The sequence below is a fragment of the Mobula birostris genome, chromosome 11 (assembly GCF_030028105.1).
Source record: "Mobula birostris isolate sMobBir1 chromosome 11, sMobBir1.hap1, whole genome shotgun sequence".
In the NCBI taxonomy this organism is placed as follows: domain Eukaryota; kingdom Metazoa; phylum Chordata; class Chondrichthyes; order Myliobatiformes; family Myliobatidae; genus Mobula; species Mobula birostris.
In genome coordinates, this window is record NC_092380.1 from 54,678,030 (window position 1) to 54,703,329 (window position 25,300).

The window sequence follows — 25,300 nt, forward strand, 5'->3', positions numbered from 1 at the left end:
GGCCTTTTATATATTGGCGAGACCCGACGCAGACTGGGAGACCGCTTTGCTGAACACCTACGCTCTGTCCGCCAGAGAAAGCAGGATCTCCCAGTGGCCACACATTTTAATTCCACATCCCATTCCCATTCTGACATGTCTATCCACGGCCTCCTCTACTGTAAAGATGAAGCCACACTCAGGTTGGAGGAACAACACCTTATATTCTGTCTGGGTAGCCTCCAACCTGGTGGCATGAACATTGACTTCTCTAACTTCCACTAATGCCCCACCACCCCCTCGTACCCCATCTGTTACTTATTTTTATACACACATTCTTTCTCTCACTCTCTTTTTTCTCCCGCCGTCCCTCTGAATATACCCCTTGCCCATCCCCTGGGTCCCCCCCCCCCACCGTCTTTCTTCCCGGACCTCCTGTCCCATGATCCTCTAGTATCCCTTTTGCCTATCACCTGTCCAGCTCTTGGCTCCATCCCTCCCCCTCCTGTCTTCTCCTATCGTTTTGGATCTCCCCCTCCCCCTCCAACTTTCAAATCCCTTACTCACTCTTCCTTCAGTTAGTCCTGACGAAGGGTCTCGGCCTGAAACGTCGACTACACCTCTTCCTAGAGGTGCTGCCTGGCCTGCTGCGTTCACCAGCAACTTTTATGTGTGTTGCTTGTAGCCAAAAATGAGTATTTTTGTCTTATTTTGCCTGTAAACTAATTCAGTGTTCATCAACATGTCATCTCTTATGCCCTATAATGTTCTGCAATAATTTAGGATCGGGTACCTCATTGAAGGCTTTATTAAAGCCATATTGATTAGTTATCTTTTTCATTGGAAACAGCCTCAAAAATGCCAACAGAATTGTAAAAAACATTGACCCCCTCCAAATCCTATTAAAATTTTCAAAGTGCTTTGTAACCCCATCTGTTATAATAGATTCTTACACTTTCCCACTGCTATCACTTTCCTGCTTTCTCTCTCTCCCTCCTTTTGTATATAGTGCAGCTATTATGGGTTTCTTCCAGTCAGTGAGATCCATTCCTGAATTTATAGGAGTTTGGAAAATGACAATCAGTACAGCCACTATTGCCACACCATCTCTTTCGAAACCCCAAAGACAGAGGTCATTGGGTCCTGAGGAGATTTTTGCTTTTTACTTTCACTAACTTCTCCAACACTAGTCTTTTGCTAAGGCTAATCTTTTAAGATGTTACTGGTAAGACCAGCATTTAATTGCAACCCCCAAATGCCACTGAGCTATTAGCTTAATAGGTTGTTTCAGTAAGCATTTAAGAGTCAACCACATAAGGTGGTCTTGGGTCACATATAGGCCAGATCAAGTAAGGTTGACAAATTTCATTCCATGAATTATTTTACTGAACCAGATGGATTTTTACAACCTAATAGTTTTGTGTAGTCGTTACCTTGGCCTTCCTTTGCAGAATTCAGGAAGTTTCCCAATCTTATATACTTTTATATACTTTATACTTTATTGTCACCAAACAATTGGTACTAGAACATACAATCATCACAGTGATATTTGATTCTGCGCTTCCCACTCCCTGGATTACAAATATTAAATATTAAAAATAGTAAAAATTAGTAAATATTAAAAATTTAAGTTATAAAATATAAATAGAAAATAGAAAAATGAAAAGTAAGGTAGTGCAAAAAAACCGAGAGGCAGGTCCGGATATTTGGAGGATACGGCCCAGATCCGGGTCAGGATCCGTTCAGCAGTCTTATCACAGTTGGAAAGAAGCTGTTGCCAAATCTGGCCATATGAGTCTTCAAGCTCCTGAGCCTTCATCCGGAGGGAAGAGGGACGAAAAGTGTGTTGGCTGGGTAGGTCGTGTCCTTGATTATCCTGGCAGCACTGCTCTGACAGCTTGCGGTGTAAAGTGAGTCTATGGACGGAAGATTGGTTTATGTGATATGCTGCACTGTGTTCACGAGCCTCTGCAGCTTCTTTCGGTCTTGGACAGTACAACTTCCATACCAGGTTATGATGAACCCTAGAAGAATGCTTTCTACGGTGCATCTATAAAAATTAGTGAGGGTTTTAGGGGACAGGCTAAATTTCTTCAATTTTCTCTGGAAGTAAAGGTGCTGTTGGGCCTTCTTGGCAGTGAACTCTGCTTGGTTGGACCAAGTCAGGTCATTTGTGATATTGACCCCGAGGAACTTAAAGCTTTTGACCTGTTCCACTTGCGCACCACTGATGTAAATTGGGTCGTGCGGTCCGCTACTCCTTCTGAAATCAACAACCAATTCCTTCGTCTTGCTGACGTTGAGGGATAAGTTATTGTCTTCGCACCATGCCAACAAGTTCTTAATTTCCTCTCTGTACTCAAACTCATCATTACCTGAGACACGGCCTACAATTGTTGTTTCATCAGCAAACTTATATATTGAGTTCGATGGAAACTTGGCTACACAATCATGGGTGTACAGTGAGTACAGCCGGGGGCTGAGTACACAGCCTTGTGGAGCACCAGTGCTCAGAGTGATTGTAGAGGAGAGCTTGTCCCCTATTTTTACAGCCTGGGTCCTGTCTGTGAGGAAGCTGAAGATCCAGCTCCAGATCTGAGTGCTAAGGCCCAGGTTCCGGAGCTCAGGAATCACTTTATTTGGAATGATGGTATTAAAGGCAGAGCTGTAGTCCATGAGAAGGAGCCTTACGTATGCATCTTTATTCTCCAGGTGTTCTAAGGAGGAATGTAGGGCCAGAGAAATGGCATCTGCCGTTGACCTGTTGCTCTGGTAGGCGAATTGCAAAGTGTCGAGGTTGACCGGTAGGCTGTGGTTGATGTGTGCCATAACCAATATCTCGATGCACTTCATAGCAATTGATGTCAGAGCCACAGGTCGATAGTCATTCAGGCATGCCACCTTGCTCTTCTTCGGCACTGGGATTATCATTGCCTTCTTAAAACACAAGGGGATCTTAGACTGAAGCAAGGAGCAGTTGAAGATGTCAGCAAACACTCCAGCTAGCTCGCTTGCAGAGGCCCAGAGAGCCCGTCCTGGGACGCCATCTGGGCCCATCGCCTTCCTTGGATTTATCTTCAGGAAGGCCCTTCTAATGTCCTCCTTGGTGATGACGAATCTCGATGCCACCAGGTCCGGTTCATCCGGAGGGAGCGGGACGCTCCTCTTCTGTTCGAATCTTGCGTAGAATACGTTAAGTTCGTCAGGAAGAGAAACACCACAGTTATTGATATTCCCAGCCTTTTCTTTGCGCCCGGTGATCTCACTTAGACCCTGCCATAGGCTACTGGCATCCCTTTGGTTAGTCTGGGCTTCCAACTTGGCTCGATATTGTCTCTTGGCGCCCTTAATGGCTTTCCGGAGCTCACGCCTGGATTTCGTGTAGCAACTGGTATCCCCGGACCTAAAAGCCGCAGCTCTAGCCTTTAAAAGGGACTTGACCTCATAATTTATCCAAGGTTTCCAGTTAGGGAATACCTGGAACGTCTTGCGAGACACACAGTCCTCCGTGCATTTCCAAATAAAGTCCGTCACAGCTGAGGCATACTCATTGAGGTTAGCTGCCGAGTCCTTGAATACTAACCAGTCCACCAATTCAAAGCAGTCATGGAGGACCTCATCCGTTTCCTCCAACACGACACTACTTTTGACACCGTGACCTCCGGCTTCAGTTTCTGTTTGTAAGCCAGGAGGAGGAGTACGGCTTGATGGTCTGATTTTCCGAAGTGAGGTCGTGGGATGGAACGGTAGGCATCCTTGACTGCTGTGTAGCAGTGGTCAAGTATATTCGGGCCTCTAGTGGGGCAGGAGACATGTTGGGAAACTTTGGCAGCACCTTTCTGAGGTTGGCCTAATCTTCAGCCTCATTACCTTTTTTCTGGAAAGATTACATGTCTTTTCCTTTGATCTTAAACATTAGCATTATCTGTTTACTGATGTATCTTTTAATGTCATTTCCCAATTTACTAAAGCTAACTCACACCTCATTCATTGGGAATCTGCTTTATGTAGATTTATGACCATGCCTTTAGTTTGAACTGTCATCTTCTCTTTCATAATATACAATTCTGTCACTGTTCTTTAAAGACACTATAGCTATCAGATCCTTACCTAATCTTTTCTCATTTCATAATACTCAATCTAAAAAAAGCCTGATCTCTTGAAAAAACTGATCGAAGAGGTCATGTCATGCATACTTTGAGAATTTGTCCTTCACTCTGTTACTGTTCATTTGGTTTCACCAGTTCTTATGTATATTATTCCCCTGTGAATAATTTCATGTCTGGCTTATTAACTGTGTGTGAGAAAGTAAGTATGAAATTCGAGACAAAAACCAATTCTAAACTGATTTTATGCAGCACAATTGTGCACTGATATTTTGAGAAAGGTCATAATCCATTCTAATATATTTTTCTTGAGTACTAATCTCTGGAATGCTGTAATAATAAAGATGAAGTATGAGTTCAACACCAAGCTCCTATTTCCAATTAATTTGCAATGACAGCGTTGGCTTGGTGAACAACAACCCTCTCCCATAACAATATTGGTGGGGGCCATTTGAAGAGAGACTGGTAGTGATAGAAACAGAATGAGAGACAATTCATGTACTTTATAACTTCTTTCACAATTTTACAATATCCTAGAGTGTTTTACTTTTGAAATGCAAACTGTTATAAAGTAGGTAGTCTAGCGGTCATTATTTGTCCTGACCAAATAAACTTATTTTTTAACGTTGAGAGCAAATTAGAGCTTTGAGTACATCCCTATTCTTCATAATAGTGCCATGTGGTCTTATTGGTATAATATCTTACCTGAAGGACATCCTGTCCCACTTGGAAAATGGTGCCACATATGCCAGGATGCTGCTTATTCAACTTCAGCTTGGCGTTTAATATGATCATCACTCAGAAGCTAATGGGTAGAACTGTCCTCACTGGGTCTCAACACCTCTCTCTGTAACTGGATCTTGGACTTCTTGACAGAAAGACCAGTCAGTCCACGTTGGCAGCAACATTTCTAGCTCCACCAGGCTGAGTACTGGTGCCCCTCCAGTGCTGTGTGCACAGGCCGCTGCTGATGCATCAACTGCACTGCTAGATCCAGCTCCAATGGAATCATCAAGTTCGCTGATGATGCAACAGTGGTTGACGTCATCAGCAATGATGGCGAGATGGCGACCAGAGAGGAGGCAGAGCAGCTGGTAGAGTGCTGCAAGCACAATAACTTGAGTCTCAATATGGACAAGCCTAAAGAGGTGATTGTGGACTGTAGGTTGGTTCAGGCTGACCACTCCTCACTGCACATAAACAGCTCCTCCGTGTAGAGAGTTAGGAGCACCAAATTTCTGGGAGTGCACATAATGGACGATGTTACCTGGTCCCTCAACACCACATCTTTAGCCAAAAAAGCACAGCAGTGTCTCCACTTCCTGAGGAAATTGAGGTGATCGAGGCTTCTCTGCCCCCCCCCCCCATTCTAATCAATTTTTATAGATGCCCCCTTGAGAGTGTCCTGACCAGTTGCAGCACCGTCTGGTTCGGGAATTGGAAGGCATCTGACCACAACACACTACAAAGAACTGCTGAGAGGAACATTGGGGTCTCTTTACCATCTATCCAATATATTTATCAGGAGCACTGCGTTCATAGGATCCTTAGCATTGTCAATGATCCCTCCTATCCATCCATCCATCCAACAATCTTGGAACTCCTACCATCAGGCAGGAGGTACTGTAGCAAGGACTGGGGAAAATCTCCTTCCCAGGCTGTGAGACTGCTGAACTTCCTGCCACATCCCAGGTTTCATCATACATTAAGTGCCAGTAGCAAATACTGTTCACTTTTTGACTTGTGTTGTAAATGCACATTATTGATTGTTAAGTTATTTGTGGTAACATTTCTTTTGGGCTGTTTGTGATTTATAAGTACTATTCTGTGCACTTTGGTCCAGAGGAACCTTGTTTCGTTTGGTTGTATACAGCTGAGTGACAATAAACTTGAACTTTGCACCTCTCCACCAGAACTTCAGGGAACATAAAAAAATCCATCAGCCAACAGCTTTCTACATTAGTGTGTTCGTGCTAACACAGAACGATTGTTGAAATTACCACAAGTATTAGTGAGAATCCCAAGCAGATTGTTTGCCTCTCTCCATATACCTTCCTCAATTCCCTTTGGCAGTACTCACCTCTAATGTCCCCATTGTAGGGGATTTGCTGCTGCTATACATGATTAATCAACTGATCCACTACCTCTCATTGCAACTACTTTTGATGCCAGCAGTCAGGTCTTTCTAGCATTCAGTTAAACAAAGGCATGCTGATGCCCTAAACCATGCCTCTTCCCATTTTACTCATCTCATACAAGCGCCATTTTGACAGAACAGGTTTGCAGTGCTAATTTTCCTGCTAACCTTGCCCTTTGTCTGGTTAGTCACTCCTCCTCGTTCTGTCCCTGGTCTGGTTTCCCCAGTAGTTCACATATTTTGCTCTCCCATTCAGCAGTTCTTGGCAGTTCACGATTTACACACCCCAAAAGTAAAATAATCACTAGCTTGGCTGATCAAAACAATCCCTTCAGTTCACATGCTCTACTGGTTTATAACTCATAAGCATAAGAACTCTAGACACAGGCATTCCAAACAATTTCATTTATTTTCACTCACCCCATTATATCAATTTGTAGACAGCAGAACGGTTCCAAAAGACCCAGGGGCAGCTTAGGGCATCCAAAAATAATGCCTGGGTTAGTGGGAGCAGGCACACTACACCCGACACAAGCAACAACATTGGTGGGGAGACATTATTCTTTTCTGTTCGTCTAAGCATGTGGACACTGATCTATGGGTTTAACTAAGGTATTCTTTTGTGGAATAAAACTGAAGGATGTTAGAATCTCTGTTTAAAATGTTCCAATTCTGCATTTGAAATAATTATTATGGTTTGGTCACATGATTATCTCGGCTCACCTCCGCCCCTCCCAGACCAATGGTAGAATTTACTGGTCCTTCTTGGCCAGGCGAAGGCACATTTAAACCCTCAGCCTGGCCTTGCTAAAGAGGTGTGGAGGTTGAATTTAACAATGGGTGAATGGTTATTTTGGAAAGTAAAAGACAAAGTGTGTCGTGGAGAAAGTCTCTGTATATTTGTAAGTTTTTGTACATACATGTCTGTTTCCATTTGTCTATTTGTAAGTACTTTTTACTTCTCAACTTTTGGGCAGCACTTGCATTCTTTTCACCAGGAACCAAATAAAACCCCTTGCACAAATGTGCTGTTGTGGCTTACCATCTGTTCTTTTCCAACTGGTGACCCTTGTCGGGCACGCTTACCCACACCTGATAGCAAGGTGTGACAACCATTTTCTCTTCCTTTCATGCAAGTGACAGGGCAATGAGGTGACCCTTCAAGGAGAGCTGCTACCTCAAATCGTGAGAGTCCCAGGTTCATTCTTGACCTCAGGTGCTGTCTGTGTTCCACATTCTCTCTGTGACAAGGGGGGTTTCCTTCCACATCAGAAAGGACTGCAGGTTGATAGGTTAACTGGCCACAGAAAACCTAATCTTAGGGTATACTGTAGGTGAGAGGAAGAATCCAAGAGCAGTTTACTTGGGAAGAATATAAAAAGGAATTAGCGGAGAATAATTGTAAGTACTCCTTCGATAGTCAGCAGGGACTCCTGACCAGAGGGCTTGTTTCCATGCTGTGTGACTTCATGTCAAACCAACAATTATGTACAAAGTATAAACAAAGTTTTAAGTGGTAAAAAAAAGTCACACAATGCACTGATTATGCTGAAAAAAAGAAGGGATATCCTCTTCTGACGGAATAATAGATTTTACTGATTTAGGTGTTAACCCTTCATTAGAAAAATGAAGAATCTGAACCAAACCTGTGAGTCTGTGACATACTTTCTGCACAACCTGTTGCATATTTCAAATATTAGCAATGCTTATCTTTTTCCATGAAAAAGGAAGCAGACCCTTAACTTCAGTCATTTTTCACTGATTTAGCACCCCCCCCCATACATTCCTTGTCATTCTGCAGTGGGTGTTTCAGTGAGGTTTGCATATCCTTGCCTGGGAAAGAAGAAGAGAAAATTACTAGGCACAGAAGCAGATATGCCAGCGTGTAGGCCGAATGGTGTCATCTGTAGCAGATGGTTGAGAAGGTACATCGAAAAGATGCAACTTCTAACTAGTTGGCCAGGAAGCTTCAGGAAGTAGTAGCTAAGCTGGAACATGCAGTGAAAAAGTGGCCAGACCAAGAGATGAAAATGACTGAGCCAAGTGAACAATCAATAGGGCCAAGGGTAGGAACAGCAGCTCTGATGACAGATCACTGAACTGCTATGTTAGCTCTTGTTCTCTCTCTGCTTGACATGCCGAGTGCTTTCAGCATCTTCAGTTTCACTGTCTCATAGCAAATAGAAGCTGGTCAAGGGGGAACGAATTTCAGAACTGGGTCGAGAAGTGCCAGGTCACGAGGGCAGCCAATGGTAACTGAGTGAAGAGGACAGCCAATAAACACTTGGGCCAGGTTGATGGCCAATAATTTTTGGGCCCAGTAGTTAGTCAACAGTGGCTGAGTCAAGAACATAGCCAATAATCATACCGCTATGAAAAGAGGCCTAAATTGTCCATGTTGATCATGAGCTAGTCCAATTCGCCTGCCTTAGCCCATATTCTTCTAAACCAAAGGTTCCCAACCTGGGCTCCACGGACCCTTGTCTGATAGTTTTGCTCCATGGCATAAATAAGGTTGGGAACTCCTGCTCTAAACCTTTCTCATACATGAACTTGTATAAATGCTGTAATTGTAAAAGTTGTACTTGTAACCACCTCTACTAGTTCCTCTGTTAACTTGCTCTATATAGATACCACCTTGATTGTGAAAACTTACCCTTTAAACCCTTCCCCTCTCACCTTCACCTGGGACAAGAGAATGGACAACAGTCAAGAGTGTAGTTAATAGTAATATGTCAAGAAACCCCAAGAGTAGTTGAGCTGGGAAGATAGCTAAACTCTCTAAGCTAAAAGGACAGTTGATTTTAGTTGGACCTACAGTATGTCTCATAGTTCTCCCCTACTTTCTTAAAACATGGAAAGAAGTCATTCAGCCCATCAAGTCTAAGCTGACTTTCAGTGCAATCCCATAAAGCCCATTGACACACTTATTTCAATCTAACCTCCTTTTGCAATTCAAACCATCAGTGCCCCCTTGATTGATCTACCACCCTCTTACACAATGGTAATTGAAAGTGGCTGATTAATCTTTGGAATGTGGCAAGAAACTAGAATCCCAGGGAGAAAACCCATGCACTCACAGCAGCACCGGAAGTTGGGACTCAATCTGGTTCACTGCTGCTGTGAAGCAGGAGCAAGAGTAGTTAATAATAATAATAACTAATAATATTCAAGTCAAGAACCAAGAACATAGCCAGATGTAGCTAGATATAATAGATTCTCAACCGCAATTGGGATTGAGATGAAACCAAAAGCATGTGGAACTAAAAAAAAGTGCAATTAATAACTAAAGAGATTAAGATGTCATTATCACCAGACTATAAAGTCTATTATTCAGATAGAATGCATTTGGCCAAACTTCCTATTTGGTGGGTGGGATAGGAGCCGAAAATCCATATATCATTTTAATTCAGTGACTTTCATTTGAGTAACACCTACAAAGTGGTAAAATGTCCCAAGGCGTTTTAGTAAAACAATCATCAAATGGAAGCCACATCTGAGGAGAAATGAGGAGATGACCAAAATCTCAGTCAGAGAAGTACTATATGTTTATGGAGCTCTTTAAAGGAGGAAAGGTGAAGAGTGGACCATGGCAGCTGACGACATGGCAATGTAAGCAGCTGCAACGAGAGACACATAAAATACGACAGACCCATGTTCCAGACACGGTAGTGGGTGCACAGAAGAGCAAACAGCAGAAGGAGGACAAGGGAAATAAGCTTTTGTTCAATCAGTTTTATCTAGTGCACGGAGCAACAATAGACTTCAGTACGTAATTGCACTGCTGCTGTCAACATGACAGCTGTAACCAAGTACTACAGTTAAAGGGAGTCCAGTCTGTGTTTAGAATTACAACACGAGAAGCAAATATCAGGGAGTGTTGATAGGACATGAGCAGATTTGTTAGCTCAGTGATGATTGATAGCTTTTACTTTCGTGCTAGACTTTCCAAGATGTCAGGAGCTACTCTTAACAACAAGCTCACAATTAGGGAAAGTGCTGACTCAACAATCAACATTCACTGCCGAAGAAAGCTGCAGGTTAAAACAATTCCAGGAGAAATGCTTTCAGCATTCAGCTCATTACTGAGAGGTGAAAGCAAGCAGGGAGTTGCTGGGTTGCCAAACCATTGAGATTGGCCTGGAGTCTCCAAGAATTAAAGTAATCATAAGGGCACTGTTGCAACCAGAAGGGAACTCACAGGGACTGAAAAAGAAATACTTTCATTTACTCTATTGTGATAGTTCCCTGCATGAATTACAATACAGGCAAATAAAGTGTCGCTTATCAAAAGCGTAAACAAAAACCTTTTCACTTTCAAACCGGCCTGGGTTCCATGAGGATGGATGTTGTAGATAACCAGTGTCAGAGGTGTGGATGAGAAGCTGTAGATGGCAGGAGGTTGTGGTGAAACCTCCAGAAAGGCATCCACTGGGAGTTGGTGACCCTGCTGGTGCATGCTTGGAGGGGTTGCTGGTGAGGGGAATGATAAGAGCAGGGAGTCTTGATGAGTCATTGGAGGCTAGGAGGGATCCTTAATTTCTCCTGAATGAATTGCCTTCTCCATTACAGACAGTCATACAGCACCGGGAAAAGTTTCTTCGGCCCATTGAATCCATGTCCACGTCTACCATCAAGCACCATCTACACTAATCCTACTTTATTCCCACCACATTTCTATCACCTCTTTCTAAATTCCACCACCCAACTACATATTTGGGACAAATTACTGTGACTAAATAACCTACCAACTCACATGCGCCGGGGATATGGGATACACATGCAGCACCAGAGACTGGGATTGAACACTGGAACTGAGGGGCAGCAGCCCTACCAGCCCCGACACCGTGCTGTCCCAGTCTATCCCTCAACAAAGACAGCTTGTGATCCCGCCGACACACTTTTAGAGAAGTACTGCTGGATTTGTAGCTTTGCAAGTGATCTACTAAGCAATGTGCTCATGTACGGTGAAGCAAAAATCAGTGGGCCCCAGATGGCTTGTCACCTTCTTAACATCTACTGTCACAGTCAATGGCTCCTGGTCTGGCAATGCTCTGATTTTAAAAAATTCTTCCAAATACATTTATGGTCACACTCTCCTCTTCAGGGATCTGGTCTGGTTCTCCAGCAGACCGCCTCCACACCCCTGATTTTTAAATTACTCCATAATATTGGAGGTAATTTTTTCAGCTGTTTGACTCCCTTCTCTAAATCTCCCTGCCTCAAACTGACCTTGACGAAGTTACATCTCAACCGCACCTGAAATAATACCTTCTCGTGTGGCTTGGTAACAAGTTTTGTTTGACAGCACACTTCTAAAGCAGCTTTCCTACATTAGAGCTGATATAAAACTGCACATTATCATCGCGGGTACATTTTCCAAGCAATGTTGAGGTCTGCCAAACAACCTGAGGTAACCACATGTTTGACCCATCTATCTGTCAGACCCAAGCAGCGTTGCTGCGATCATTGCTGAAGCCCCTGCTCTAGGGAGTGCGATGAAGAAGGACCAGCAGTGGCCCCTGCTGGAAGGTCTGCATGTGCGGACGTCACTTCAGAACTGGAGTTGCAGGCTCTGATGCTGCTTAGGACTGAGCAGCATCAAGACTGTGGGCAGTGATTAGCTGCCTGATGTCCAGCACCTCTCCCCCCCACCCGAGACTCTTGGACAGGGAGCAACCATGGGAGAAAAAGTAATGGTGCACAGAAGTAACATATCACCATGCAGCAGGCTTCACTGGCAGAAATATGGGCCTTGAAGCGCATGATATAAACTGTACACAGTGTCAAAGGCATTTTACCTCAGAAATTTGATGCTTGCTAATGAGCAAACTGCCTGTGGTCCTTGAAGCTGAGCCAGATTGGTGGCACGTTCTCAATAATGCTCTTCAGGTGTACTGCCTACTTATTGTCGACATCCCTGTTCAAATGCTGAACTTAAGGCCGCTTAAGTCTCTTAAAGGCAGCCAATGCTTCTTCAAGAGGAGGTACAATCTGGTTGAAAAATAGCTGCAGGAGAGACAGACTGAGGATGGAGGTTGTCAGATTAAACATAGTAGACCCTGGTCCATGAGAGGCATATGATACAGGAGAACTCTTTGTCTTCCAGACAACATTAGATCACCTGGACAATCAATGTGAACCTAGATTCAATCTGTGATGATGTGCCTCACTGACAGTGAACAGGATATTGAGGATGCATTGTCACTCCATATTACCTAAGTGTGTACTGTACCAGTTAAGAGGCTGACATGAAGCATCCTTTGGAAATAAATGCAGGGCTGCTGTCTTCATCTGGTGAATCAGTGGCCAGGAACTGGAGCAGGTGAAAGGCACAAAATTGTTGCAAGTTGAGATCACGTTCTCGTGCTGTTACAAATGATCCAGAGTTCACCTCAAGGGTTCATGCGTCTGAATAAGGCTGATGGATGAACATCAGTGTACTCCAGGGGTGCCGGGCAACTTGCCAGTGAACATGCTCTCATAGTTCATGGCATGGAACTGTTCAACCCTTACTGGGGTAGACATAATTCTGTGTAAAAGCAGCCCAACCAGAAGACTGCCTGGACATGATGTGATGCCCATCATAAAGGAACCACTCCGACAGTTTCTATGGATTGTCGCAAAGCTGTCAGAGAACAGTAAATCAGACCTCAGCCATATTGTTTATCCCCAGACTGAACCTCTGCACAATGGGCATTCTCTTATGCCCCATGGTAACACTGTTGTATTAATTTGGAGGGCAGAGTTTGAATGTTTCCAGAAATTTGAATGACTTTGGTATACAAATCATGCTAAACATGATGGAATGAATACACTTTCAGAAGTATTCCTTGCATTCTGTCTAACAGATGCTAAAATGATTAACATAATACAGTTATACATTTTACTCAGTAAGTCCAGGAACTGTGATAACATCTCCATCTAGGTGAGCCCCTAAAGGTCTGTGTACTTCCTGTGAATGTGCTTACATTTGAACCTTAACAGCAAAACACTGAAGACCAGTTCGTAAAGGTCTAATTTTCCTGTTTGAAGAGTGGCAGAGTGGTGCAGTAATTAGAGTGCTATCTCAGAACGTCAGGGAGCTGGGTTCAGTACTTACCTTTGGCGCTGTCTGTGTGATATTTATACCTTCTCCTAGTGACCATGAAGCTCACCACTCAGGCTTTCGGTTCTATCCACTTCCCAAAAACCTCTAGGTTGGAAGGTTACCGACCACAATAAATTACACCCCTCCCCCAACTGTGTGCAGGTAAGCGGCAGATTCAAGAATTGATACAAAGGGGATTAGAGTAAGTAGGTCCTTGATGTCTGGTACATGCATGGTGGGCTCAAGGTCTCCTTCCATGATATATGTATCCATAACTCTCATTGAACCAACTGGTTCAGCCAGGAGCAGATATCATCAGGTGGTTCCCAACCTTCACAGAGTGTTTCGACCCTTAACCACGACACTCTCCAGTTGGTGGGCCGGCAGTGGTGGCCAAGTCACTGCCCATCTTCTCCTGGCTTCCAGCTTCCCTCCTCTCGCCTACTCCAAATCCAAAAAGAGGCTCATTCTGCCTCTTCTCCCATCCTACAAGCTGCTTGTTTTTTGCTCCTTTCATCCAGGCCCAGATCTGACAACACCCGCCATGCTGATTTGGCTGGGAAACCTCTGCAGCCGATCTCCACAGGGAGCAACCATGCCTGCCATCCCTTGTCTTTACACTCCTGCAATAAGGGCTGGTACTTCAAGTCCTTTCTCTCGTGGGCCTCTTCCCATCCCTCCTCCCATGGCACAGTCAGCTCAACCAGAATTATTTTCTTGACTTTGGTTGACCACAGTACAATGTCCGGGTGTAGGGTTGTCTGCTCCACATCTGAGAACTGCAGCCTGCTTCCTACATCGACCCTCATCTCCCAGGACCTGGCCGTTAGCAGTAGATTACACTGTTTACATTTATTTGTCCCAAATATCTGCAAACTACCCCTAGATTCCACCACTCATATACACTCTAGGGTAATAACCCTGGCCTAATGTATGGACCTAGACACTTTTGGGATGTTGGAGGACACTGGAGTGCCTGTGGGAATCCATACAGTCATGGGCAGATAACTCCACACAGACAACACCAGAGGTCTAGAGTTGTTGGAGTTACGAGCCAGCAGCTTTACCAGCTGTGCCTCCATGTAGCTCAACATTTATTTGCAATATTTGAATGAAAATGTTCATTAAAATATTCTGTGGCTCAATACATGTCTGGAATTTTCTTTACAGATTTCCCTTATATGAGAAACTAAAGAGTAAGGAGGCACCTGACTACCTGAAGTCATATGCAATGGCATACAGCACATATCTGGGCAACAAGTTTTTCTCAAGTTCGATTCTCATCAGCCAGCCAGAGGGAACTTGCCCAAGCAAGTTATAGGCTTTGTAGTCTGGTGCTAGGAACCCAATTCAGGTAGGTCATCTTTAAATTAAAAAAAAACCCTCTTGGTGGCTCTCCCTGCGTCCCAACACATCCATTAGAGAATTTCAACAGCCCTCAAAGAAATTAATTTGTTTTCATGCAATATTTTCTATTTCAATTCAAATTACCAGGGAACCTTGGCAGGTAAAATGAGGGAGGGCTCATGGTAATCTGAGAGTTTCTTTCAATGTCCATGCCAACCATCAACTATCTATACTGAACCAGAAAGTCAAAGGACAAACTTCATAGAACATAGAACATAGAAATCTTCAGCACATTACAGGCCCTTCGGCCCACAATGTTGTGCCGACCATGTAACCTACTCTAGAAACTGCCCAGAATGTCCCTAGCGCATAGCTCTCTATTTTTCTAAGCTCCATGTACCTATCTAAGAATCTCTTAAAAGACCCTATTGTATCCGCTTCCACCACTGTCACTGGCAGTGCATTCCACGCACCCACCACTCTCAGTGTGAAAAACTTACCCCTAACATCCCCTAGTGTTAGCCACTAAACTATGCCCCCTTGTGTTAGACATTTCAGCCATGGGAAAAAGCCTCTGACTATCCACACAATCAATTCCCCTCATCATCTTATACACCCCTATCAGGTCACCTCTCATCCTCCATCTCTCCAAGGAGAAAAGGCCAAGTTCACTCAACCTATTCTCATAAGGTACACCCCCCAATCCAGGCAACATTCTTGTAAATCTCCTCTCTACTCTTTCTATAGTATCCACATCCTTCCTGTAGTGAGGTCACCAGAACTGAACACAGTACTCCAAGTGGGGTCTGACCAAGGTCTTACATAGCTGTAACGTTACCTCATGGCTCTTGAACTCAATCCCATGGTTGATGAATGCCAACATACCACACATCTTCTTAATAACACTGTCAACCTGCACAACAGCTTTGAGTGTCCTATGGACACAGACCCCAAGATCCCTCAGAATCTTACCATTAATATTATATTCTGTCTTCAAAGCTGATCTACAAGAATGAATCACTTCACACTTATCTGGGTTGAAGTCCATCTGCCACTTCTCAGCCCAGTTCTGCATTCTATCGATGTCCCGCTGTAAACTCTGACAACCCTCTATACTATCCACAACACCCCAACCTTTGTGTCACCAGAAAACTTACTAACTCACCCTTCTACTTCTTCATCCAGGTCATTTCCTCTCTAAAACCTTTCCTAAATGAAGACTGATCATGACAAGTCATCGCCGAGCATGATTTACACTGACTTTTAAGTCCTTGCTTGAACATTTTAGTTTTGCATTCTGACCAAGCAGAGCTACCATGTAAGTAAACGGAACAAGGCAAGATCTGGGTGATGAATGGTATGACAGACAGCCTGGGCTATCTAGATTGCTGTGCCTCATTTCTCTTTCTCATCTCCTAATCTTCCACTACTTCCCACTCCAAAGCTAGAGTCAGTCCTCAGATAATGGCAACAAAATGCACAGCACAAAGAGTACTGCAGGTGTAAGAAGCATTGCTGGTCAGTTGACTGCTGTATATATCCTGTGCGGCAGCCTGACAGTCTCCCTTATCCACGTTTTCCTCCCCACTGATCTTCCTGGCACTTATCCCTGTCAGGAGGACAAGTGCTACATCTGCCTCTACACCTCTTCCCTCAACATCATTGAAGGCCCCAAACAGCCCTTACAAGTGAGACAACACTTCACCTGTGAGTCTGCCAGGGGGCACCTACTGTATTTGGTTTTCCCAGTGTGGCCTCTTCTACATCTTGAGACCTGACATAAAGTGGGGGACCACCTTGTCGAGAACCATCGCTCTGTCCATCTCAAAAGGCAAATTTCCTACTGGCCACCATTTTTAGTTCTACTTCCCCTTCCCATTCTATTAGGCCCATCCATTTTATTCTGTACCATCACAATGAGGCCACTCTCATGTTGGAGGAGCAACACCTCATATTTTATTTGGGGTAGCCTCCAACCTGATGGCATGAACGTCAAACCCTCTAGCTTCTGACAATTTCTCCCTTATCCCCCTTCTCTCATTTTCCATTCCCCAATCTGGCTCCATTCTTATCCCTTCTATTCTCCTCTATATAAAGATAGGTGGAGGAGCAGGTAGTGTTGAGGAAACAGAGAACCTGCAGAGAGACTTAGATAGCTTAGGGGAATGGTCGAAGAAGTGGCAAATGAAATACAATGTTGGAAAGTGTAGGGTCATGCACTCTGGTGGAAGAAATAAACCGACAGTCTATTATTTAGATGGGGAGAGAATTCAAAATGCAGAGATGCAAAGGGACTTGGGAGTCTTTGTGCAAGATACCCTAAAGGTTAACCTCCAACTCGAGTCAGTGGTGAAGAAGGTGAATGCAATGTTCGCATTCATTTCAAGAGGTATAGAATGTAAGAGCAGGGATGTGATATTAGGCTCTATAAAGCAATCGTGAGACCACACTTCGAGTATTGTGTGCAGTTTTCATCTCCTTATTTTAGAAAGGATATACTGACATTGCACAGGGTTCAGAAAAGATTCATAAGAATGATTCCAGAATGAAAGGGTTACCATATGAGGAACGTCTGGCAGCTCTTGAGCTGTATTCCCTGGAGTTCAGGAGAATGAAGGGGGATCTCATAGAAACATACAAAATATTAATAAGCCTGAACATATTAGATATGGCAAAGTTATTTCCCATGGTAGGGGATTCTAGGACAAGTGGGCACAACTTCAGGATTGAAGGATGTCATTTTAGAACTGAGATGCAGAGAAATTACTTTAGTAAAAGGGGTGGTAATCCTGTGGAATTTGTTGCCATGAGTAGCTGTGGAGGCCAAGTCATTGGGCGTATTTAAGGCAGAGATAGATAGGTTCTTGATTAGCCAAGACATTAAAGGGAGAAGGCAGGGGAGTGTGGATGACTGGAAGAATTGGATCAGCCCATGACTGAATGGTGGAGCAGACTCGATGGGCCAAATGGCCCATTTCTGCTCCTATATCTTATGGTCTCATGGTCCTCAACTGCCCATCACTTTCCTCTGGTGCCCCTCCTCCTTCCCTTTCTCCTACAGATCACCCTCCCCTCCTATCAATTCCTCCTTCTTCAGCCCTTTTACAGTACTTCTTCTACCTATCACCTCCCAGATTCTCACCTCATCCCCCTCACCACACACCCACCTTTCCCCTCACCAGGTTTTACCTATCACATGCTAGCTCGCAGTTCTTCCCCTCCCACATCTCCTATTCTGCCTTCTTCTCCCTTACTTTCCAGTCCTGTTAAAGGATCTTGGCCTGGCAAGTCAACTGTTTATTTCCCTCCATAAATGCTGCCTTACTTGCTAAGTTGCTCCAACATTTTGTCTCTGTTGCTCTGGATGTCCAGCATCAGTAAGATCTTTTGTGTTTATTTCTCATTATACCATATACCTGCTGCATATGTGTATTGATGGTGATCCACAGTTAAAGTCCATGTCTTCAACAAACAGTCCTTTAAAGCTGGTACCACCCCCCCCCCCCCACACACACACACAGTGCAGATGGTGCACAGGACTGTTAGAGGTCAGGGTTTAGGACAGCTGGCCAATTCTCTACTTCTGGCTATACATTAAGGAAGTGAAATGTTCTCCCAATCCAGTTTATATCCAATTTAAATGGAGTATTTACTTGGCACATTCACGTTTCCTACTGCAATCTCTACCCAGCCTGGAAAGTCCGCCTAGTTCTCTCTAGCAAGACACTGAAATTAAATCTGACTTGTTGACGTAAGAGGCTTATTGACCTCCCTTATCAACAGTAGGTGGTAAGTGGAGGGATAGCATAAATGTCTCCAGCTCTATCCTGGAAGGATCAAGAAGGTGCATAGGGCTTCAAGACTATGGTGGCTTTGGCAGTCACTGGCAGTGTGGTCATTTCCCTGTTCTGGGATTGCACTGTAACCACAGACATCAGAATGTCTTCCTTACGGAAGATCTGACTTAATGCACAGAGAACCAGCCAAGATTCACGTAGGATATTGATCACCGTGTGTGGATATTGCCTTCTGTTGAGAGTCCTTATTATTCCCCCCCCACCCCTCCTGCCCCTACTCTGTTCTATGTGCCCTCTGCTCATTTTCCCCATAAAACTGTATTCAAGGGGAATGTCTACAAATATACAAACGTCTTGGAACAACTGATTTATGCAGAAGCCAGAGAAGTTCAGTGACACATATCAAACCACATTATGCACACTTTTGCCGTATAAATATCTGTGGCTGATATTAAATGCTCAGTCATTGCAACAGCCCGATGAAACCCATTAGCCTGTGAGCATTTGATGACCTTTCTAAATAGTAGGGCTTGGGGACTCCCCTGCTGCTCATCACATTGCTAAGGAAGGAAGCATTAGAGTTGGGGGTGAAAGTAATATAATTTTGTTATTGATAGGTCTGCATTGCCAATTTCACACTTTTGTTGAAGGTAGCAGCCACTTCCTCACTGGTACATGGTGAGCCGCTTACTTTCACTTCTGTTCCAAAGTAACCTTGCAGGTGTCAAACCATGCTCTGTACATTTTGATGGATCCAATGTTGCTTTTGTTGTGTTTTACCCACGGACGTGCACCTTCTCATCAGTGCTAATTTGGAATTGGTCCCTAAAAAACACTTCCACCATGTTGCCTGTGGTCAAGTGGAAAGGTGGAGCCGAGGCAAGGCTTGGGGCTGCACTGAAATGAGCTGTCTGCTGATAGATGGCTGAAGGAAATGTCAATGACTAATTATGCTCTGTAGTCACCAGATCCCTCTGAAGTACAGACATTTAGAAGTTGTGGGCTGCAACACCCAAGGATCTTTAAGCAGTAAAGAGTTGATGAATGAGGAAAGGGTTCACCATTACAGCACTAATTAGAGAGAACATGCCCAAGTGTGAATGATAATTAAAGTCCTCAGCCTGGTTAAGATGAAGGGAAATGCAGGAAACCAATGAAAGGAAAACTCAGTAATCCAAAGAATGACTGGGGGTCAGAGTGTGATAATGGGCTGCCTGGGAAGGTAATTTTCTGTTGTCTAAGCTAATTTCATGAGCAACAATATTGATTGGAATATACGAGTTTTGAGCACGAGGTACTGCCTTTTGTATTGAAGGCCCACTGCTGGTCAGCTCTACTATCCTGAGGTAGAGGTGCTGGAAAAGCACGCTGGATCCCTTTCAATCACCTTGTGGACATCCAGCACTGTCACAGTGAATTCACCGATCACCCTGGATCTCTGCAAACCATATCCCAACTTGGTCTTTAACTATAATCAAATCACAAGTCCTTGATGGGGTGGGTGGGTGTGTGTGTGGGGGGGGGTGGGGAGGTGGTTGGGGAAGAAGAATCTTGATAGAATTCAAAACAATCCTTTGTAGCAGGGAGAAGAGTAATTTTGGACCCTGCCCCTGACAGACACAAGCTGGAGAACAAGGCTGCGCAGGCAGCAGATTGCCAGAATCGAACAAGGCTGCAAAAGTACACCCATCAGACGTGGTTTACTGAGGCATGGCTTGCATTAAAGGGTGGATGGAGTGGCAGTGGTGGATATTTGAACCACAGCATTAAAACCACCCCCTTGCCTTTGTCAAAAATAAAGGCAGGAGTAAGCTAGCCAGTATAAAGAGGATAGAGAGGAAAGGGTGGGGCAACAGGTGGCATGTGACAGGTGGATTCAAGTGAAGGCGCAGATGGATAGGCAGATTGAGGAGGAGGGATGGAAGAATGGGATTGATGTTCGAAAATGGGAGCTGATAGGTGAAGGTGACATTGGATTGAAAAGGATGGTAACTGATAGGAGTGGAGCATGGAGTAAAGGGTGGGAGGTGGGGAGGGCAGAGGCAAATAGTGGCAGCGGCAATCGTCGGAGGGGTGTGTGGGTGACGGGCAAATGGAGTGAATGGGAGGAGGGCAAAGAGGTGGGGTGATGGGTGCAATGGATCAAGAGGAGAGAGGAAAGAAAATGGGAAAGGACAGAGGGGGTACATTTACCAGAAGGTACAGAATTGCACTTAGTTTAATCCATTTTTCTTTATTCATTTGCAAATTAGAACATTTGCATCATCTAATTGTATCAATCAGCAGCACACTAAGGGCAATTTATAATGGCAATCAACCTATCAAGCGGTACATCTTTGACCTGTGGGAGGAAAGCAGAGCAACTGGGGGAAATCCCATGCAGTCACAGGTGGAAGACAGTCTACCGGAGATCAGCATTCTACGCAGGTTACTGGGGTTGTGAGGCAGCAGCTCTGCTAGTTGCATCACCATTCCCCTTGACCTTGAAACGGAGATAAATTAGCATACTGTATTGGAGAGTACATAATGTTAAGATAAGGCTTGGTTAGGGTTGCAGGGTGGTGGAGCTTGTTGGTTTTTGGGCAGGGAGAAGGAGAGGCTGAGGGCAGTCTATTCAGTGGTCTAGCAAACGCTTGCTGAAAATTCTTTCACCTTGCTATGATTGAAGCTCCTTGACAAGCTCTTGGTCTGCACAGCAGTTGTCCATTTTACAAGGAGTGACACTAGCTGCTTCAGGTTTTGTGTTCCAGTTTCTGGGCAAAACACTAAGAAAACTTTATATATATACACACACACACCCTCCTCAATTCCAGCCAAAACTGAATGCATTTCTCAGCAATATCATTTAAAAAGCAAATAGTGTTTGGAGGAATTTAGAGCTGGGCACCATTCAAATAATCAAGCCATCATTGAAAAAGAAGCGGCCTTGAATTTTTAAGAGCAGTCCTTTATAAGCAGAATCAATTCTATTCAAGTCAGTGTGAAGTTCACTGAACTCACTCAATTGTTCCCTGTCAGGTTTATTTTTTAATTAGCTTCTCATTGTATTGAAGGGAAACATGGTAAACTTAGCTCAAAAATGCTGGTAACATTCAACCTGTTCTGGTTATTTGTCCCCATTGCTCCCCCAGTAAATGCTCTCAACTTGTTCTCATCTCTTTCCATTTACTGCATTCCGTCTTCCAACCCCACTCTCATTCCTGAGCACAAATGCAACTGGCAACAGCTGTCACTCTCTTTAAGATTTATGTTTGCAATGGAAATCCATTATAACAGGACTTCCAAGGTAGTAATCTCTGGATTACTCCCAGTGTCATGTGTTAGTCAGGGCAGGAATAGGATGATAGTACAAATAAATGTTTGACCAAGGGAGTGGTACAGGGGGCAGGGTTTCAGATTTCTGGATCATTGTGATCACTTTTGAGGAAGGTATGACTTGTACAAAACAGAAGGGTTACACCTAAACCCGAGGGGAATCAATACCCTTGTGGGTAGGTATGCCAGAGCTATTGGGGAGGGTTTAAACTACGTTTGTAAGTTGGCAGGGGGATGGGAACTGGAAATGATAGGGCTGAGGATGGGGCAGCTGGTATACAAATAGATGCAGTGTGTACTGAGACTGTGAGGAATGACAGGCAGATGACAGGGCAGAATTGTAGTCAGTGGGATGAGTTGAAGGGTAACATGGAGGCATAATTGAAAAGGGTAATGAATACAGGATTGGAAGTGTTATATTTGAATTCCTGTAGTATACGGAATAAGGTAAATGACCTTGTAGCGCAGTTTGAGATTGGCAGGTATGATGTTGTAGGCATCAAAGAGACGTGACTGAAAGTAAATTATAGTTGGAAGCCGAACATCCAAGGATACATCTTGTATTGAAAGGACAGACAAGGGAGCTGAGGTGGAGGCTGTGCGTTTACTGTGGTCCCAGATCGACTTGAGCACTCGCAGCAGAGATGGCTGAAATTTGGAAAAAGTTGGTGATTGTTGGAGATGGTGCTTGTGGCAAGACATGTCTTCTGATTGTCTTCAGTGAAAATCAACTTCCTGAAGTGTATGTTCAAACTGTTTTTGAAAACTACATTGCAGACATCGAAGTGGATGGCAAGCAGGTTGAACTTGCACTCTGGGACACAGCTGGGCAAGAAGATTATGATAGACTTCGACCTCTCTCCTATCCAGACACCAATGTTCCTTTAATGTGTTTCTCAATTGATAGTCCAGATAGCTTGAAAATATTCCTGAGAAGTGGACACCTGAAGTGAAGCACTTTTGTCCCAGTGTGCCAATAATTCTAGTCGGAAACAAGAAGGACTTGAGAGATGATGAAAACAAACAGAAAGAACTTGCCAAGATGAAACAGGAACCTGTAAAGCCAGAGGAAGGGCAGGATATGACCAACAAGATCAGTCCTTTTGGTTACATGGAGTGTTCTGCCAAAACAAAGGAAGGTGTCTGGGAAGTCTCTGAGATGGCCACACGGGCTGCATTACAAGTCAAACATAAGAAGAGACGCGAGTGTGTGTTGTTGTAGGGATCTAATGCATACTATCACATGTACTGTATTAGACGTAATAACATTTATCAACTTTTTACACAGCATATGGAGACTTGCTGTGCCCCTGGTTTCCAAATGACTACTTTTCAAACACTATAGTCTGAGCCGTTGACTTGCTGTGTAATGCTTAGTATCTGAAATAGGGCAATAGGAGGAGTTTAGAGTTGACCTGACCATGAACACCAGCACCTCATGACAGGGTGGGTTTAAGTATTGTATGATCAGGGGACGGGGAAATGGGGGTGGGATTTGATACCATTTGGGTATCTTCATTGTTATAAATTCATTATAAAACAAGGTAACCATAGTGTCAAATACAACTTTTATGCATAGTTCCATTAACTTGAACATTTAATACAAAGCATGAATTAGTTTGTGTAAACATTTTATTCTGTGGCCTTTTATATTTTAAAAAAAGATAGGACATGCAACTAGGCGGAGAGGGTAGGGTGACTTTGTTTGGCGAGAAAATGAACTCAAGTCCTTAGAAAAATGTAGGATCGGAAGATGTAGAATCATTGAGAGTGGAGCTAAGAAACTGCAAGGGTAAAATAATACCCTGATGGGATTTATATCCAGGCCCCTGAACAGGAGCCAAGATGTGGGATCTAAATTTCAACAGGAGATATAAAAGCATGTAATAAGGGCAGGTAATAGTCATGGGGGATTTCAATATGTAGGTAGACTGGGAAAAACAAGTTGGTGCCAGATCCCAAAAGAGAGAAAGGGTTTTTAGAGCAGCTTGTAGTTGAGCCCACCGGGACAATTCTGGATTGGGTGTTGTGTAATGAACCAGATTTCATTAGGGAGCTTAAGGTAAAGGAACCCCCAGGAGAGAGTGATCATAATTATGATAGAATTCACCCTGCAGTTTGAGAGGGAGAAGTTAAAATCAAATGTATCATTATTACAGTGGACTAAGAGGAATAACAGAGGCATGAGAAAGGAGCTGGCAAAAGTTGATTGGAAGGGGATGCTGTCAGGTATGATAGCAGAACAGCAATGGCCAGAGTTTCTGGGGGCAATTCAGAAGGTGCAGTACAGATACATCCCAAAGATGAAGAAGTATTCTAAAGGGAGGATGAGGCAACCGTGGCTGACAAGGGAAGTCAAAGGCAGCTTAAAGGAAACCAGAGGGCATATAATATAGCAAAAATTAATGGGAATGTAGAGGACCATGAAGCTTTTAAAAACCAACAGAGGCAACTAAAAAAGCCATAATGAGAGAAAATGAAATTGAAGGTAGAACTTGCCAATAATATAAAAGAGGATCCCAGAAATTTTTTCAGATATATAAAAAGTAAAGAGAGAAAGAGAGGCAAGAGTGGATATTGGACTGCTTGAAAATGACATTGGAGAGGTAGTAATCGAGGATAAAGAAATGGCAGATGAACTTAACAAGTACTTTGCATCATTCTTTACTGTGGCAGACACTAGCAATATGCAAGACATTCAAGAGTGTCAGGGGGCAGAATTGAGCGTAATTGCTATTACTAGAGAGAAGGTGCTTGGGAGCTGAAAGATCTGAATTTGGTAAATCACCTGGACCAGATGGACTGCACCCCAGGGTTCTGAAAGAGGTCGTTGAAGAGATTGTTGAGGACTGGTAAATTTCAAATGTCACTCCACACTTTAAGAAGGGAGGGAGGCAGAAACAGAAAAATTATAGACCCATTAGCCTGCTTTAGTAGTTGGTAAAATGTTGGAATCCATAACTATGGATGAGGTTTCGGAGTACTTAGTAGGCCAAAGTCAGCATGGTTTCCTTCAGGGGAAATGGTGCCCGACAAATCTGTTGGAAATCCTTGCTGAAAAGAGCAGGCAGGATAGACAAATGAGAGTCAGTAGATGTTGTTTACTTCGATTTTCAGAATGCTTTTCACAAAGCCTTTTTCATGTCTTACAAGGTGCAGATTGGAAGTCTGTGTGGGGCACCACTCCTCACACAGACACTAGAGCAATATGTGGTTAAGTGCCTTGCTCAAGGACACAAACATGCTGCCACAGCTGAGGCTTGAACTAGTGACCTTCAGATCACTAGATGAACGTCTTATCCACTTGGCCACTTGCCCAACATGAAAATGCCCGACACAGGCCTTATGGTCTGAGTCGACGTACCCTCCCACCCTCCCCTTTTCACAAAGTTCCGTACATGAGGTTGCTTAGCAAGATAAGGAGGGGCCATGGTATTGCAGGAAAGATACTGGCATGGATAGAAGATTGGCTGACTGGCAGGTAGCAAAGAGTGGGAATAAAAGGGGCCTATTCTGGTTGGCTGCCAGT

General features: G+C 43.9%; 1 protein-coding gene and 1 pseudogene across 3 annotated transcripts in view; one reads left to right on the top strand and one right to left on the bottom strand.

Moving 5' to 3' along the window:
- Positions 1-25,300, bottom strand: part of LOC140205086 (potassium voltage-gated channel subfamily KQT member 1) — an 851,833-nt gene that overhangs the window by 111,491 nt on the left and 715,042 nt on the right. The gene's annotated exons all lie outside the window — the stretch shown is intronic.
- On the top strand, positions 22,416-23,063 carry LOC140205503 (rho-related GTP-binding protein RhoC pseudogene; annotated as a pseudogene).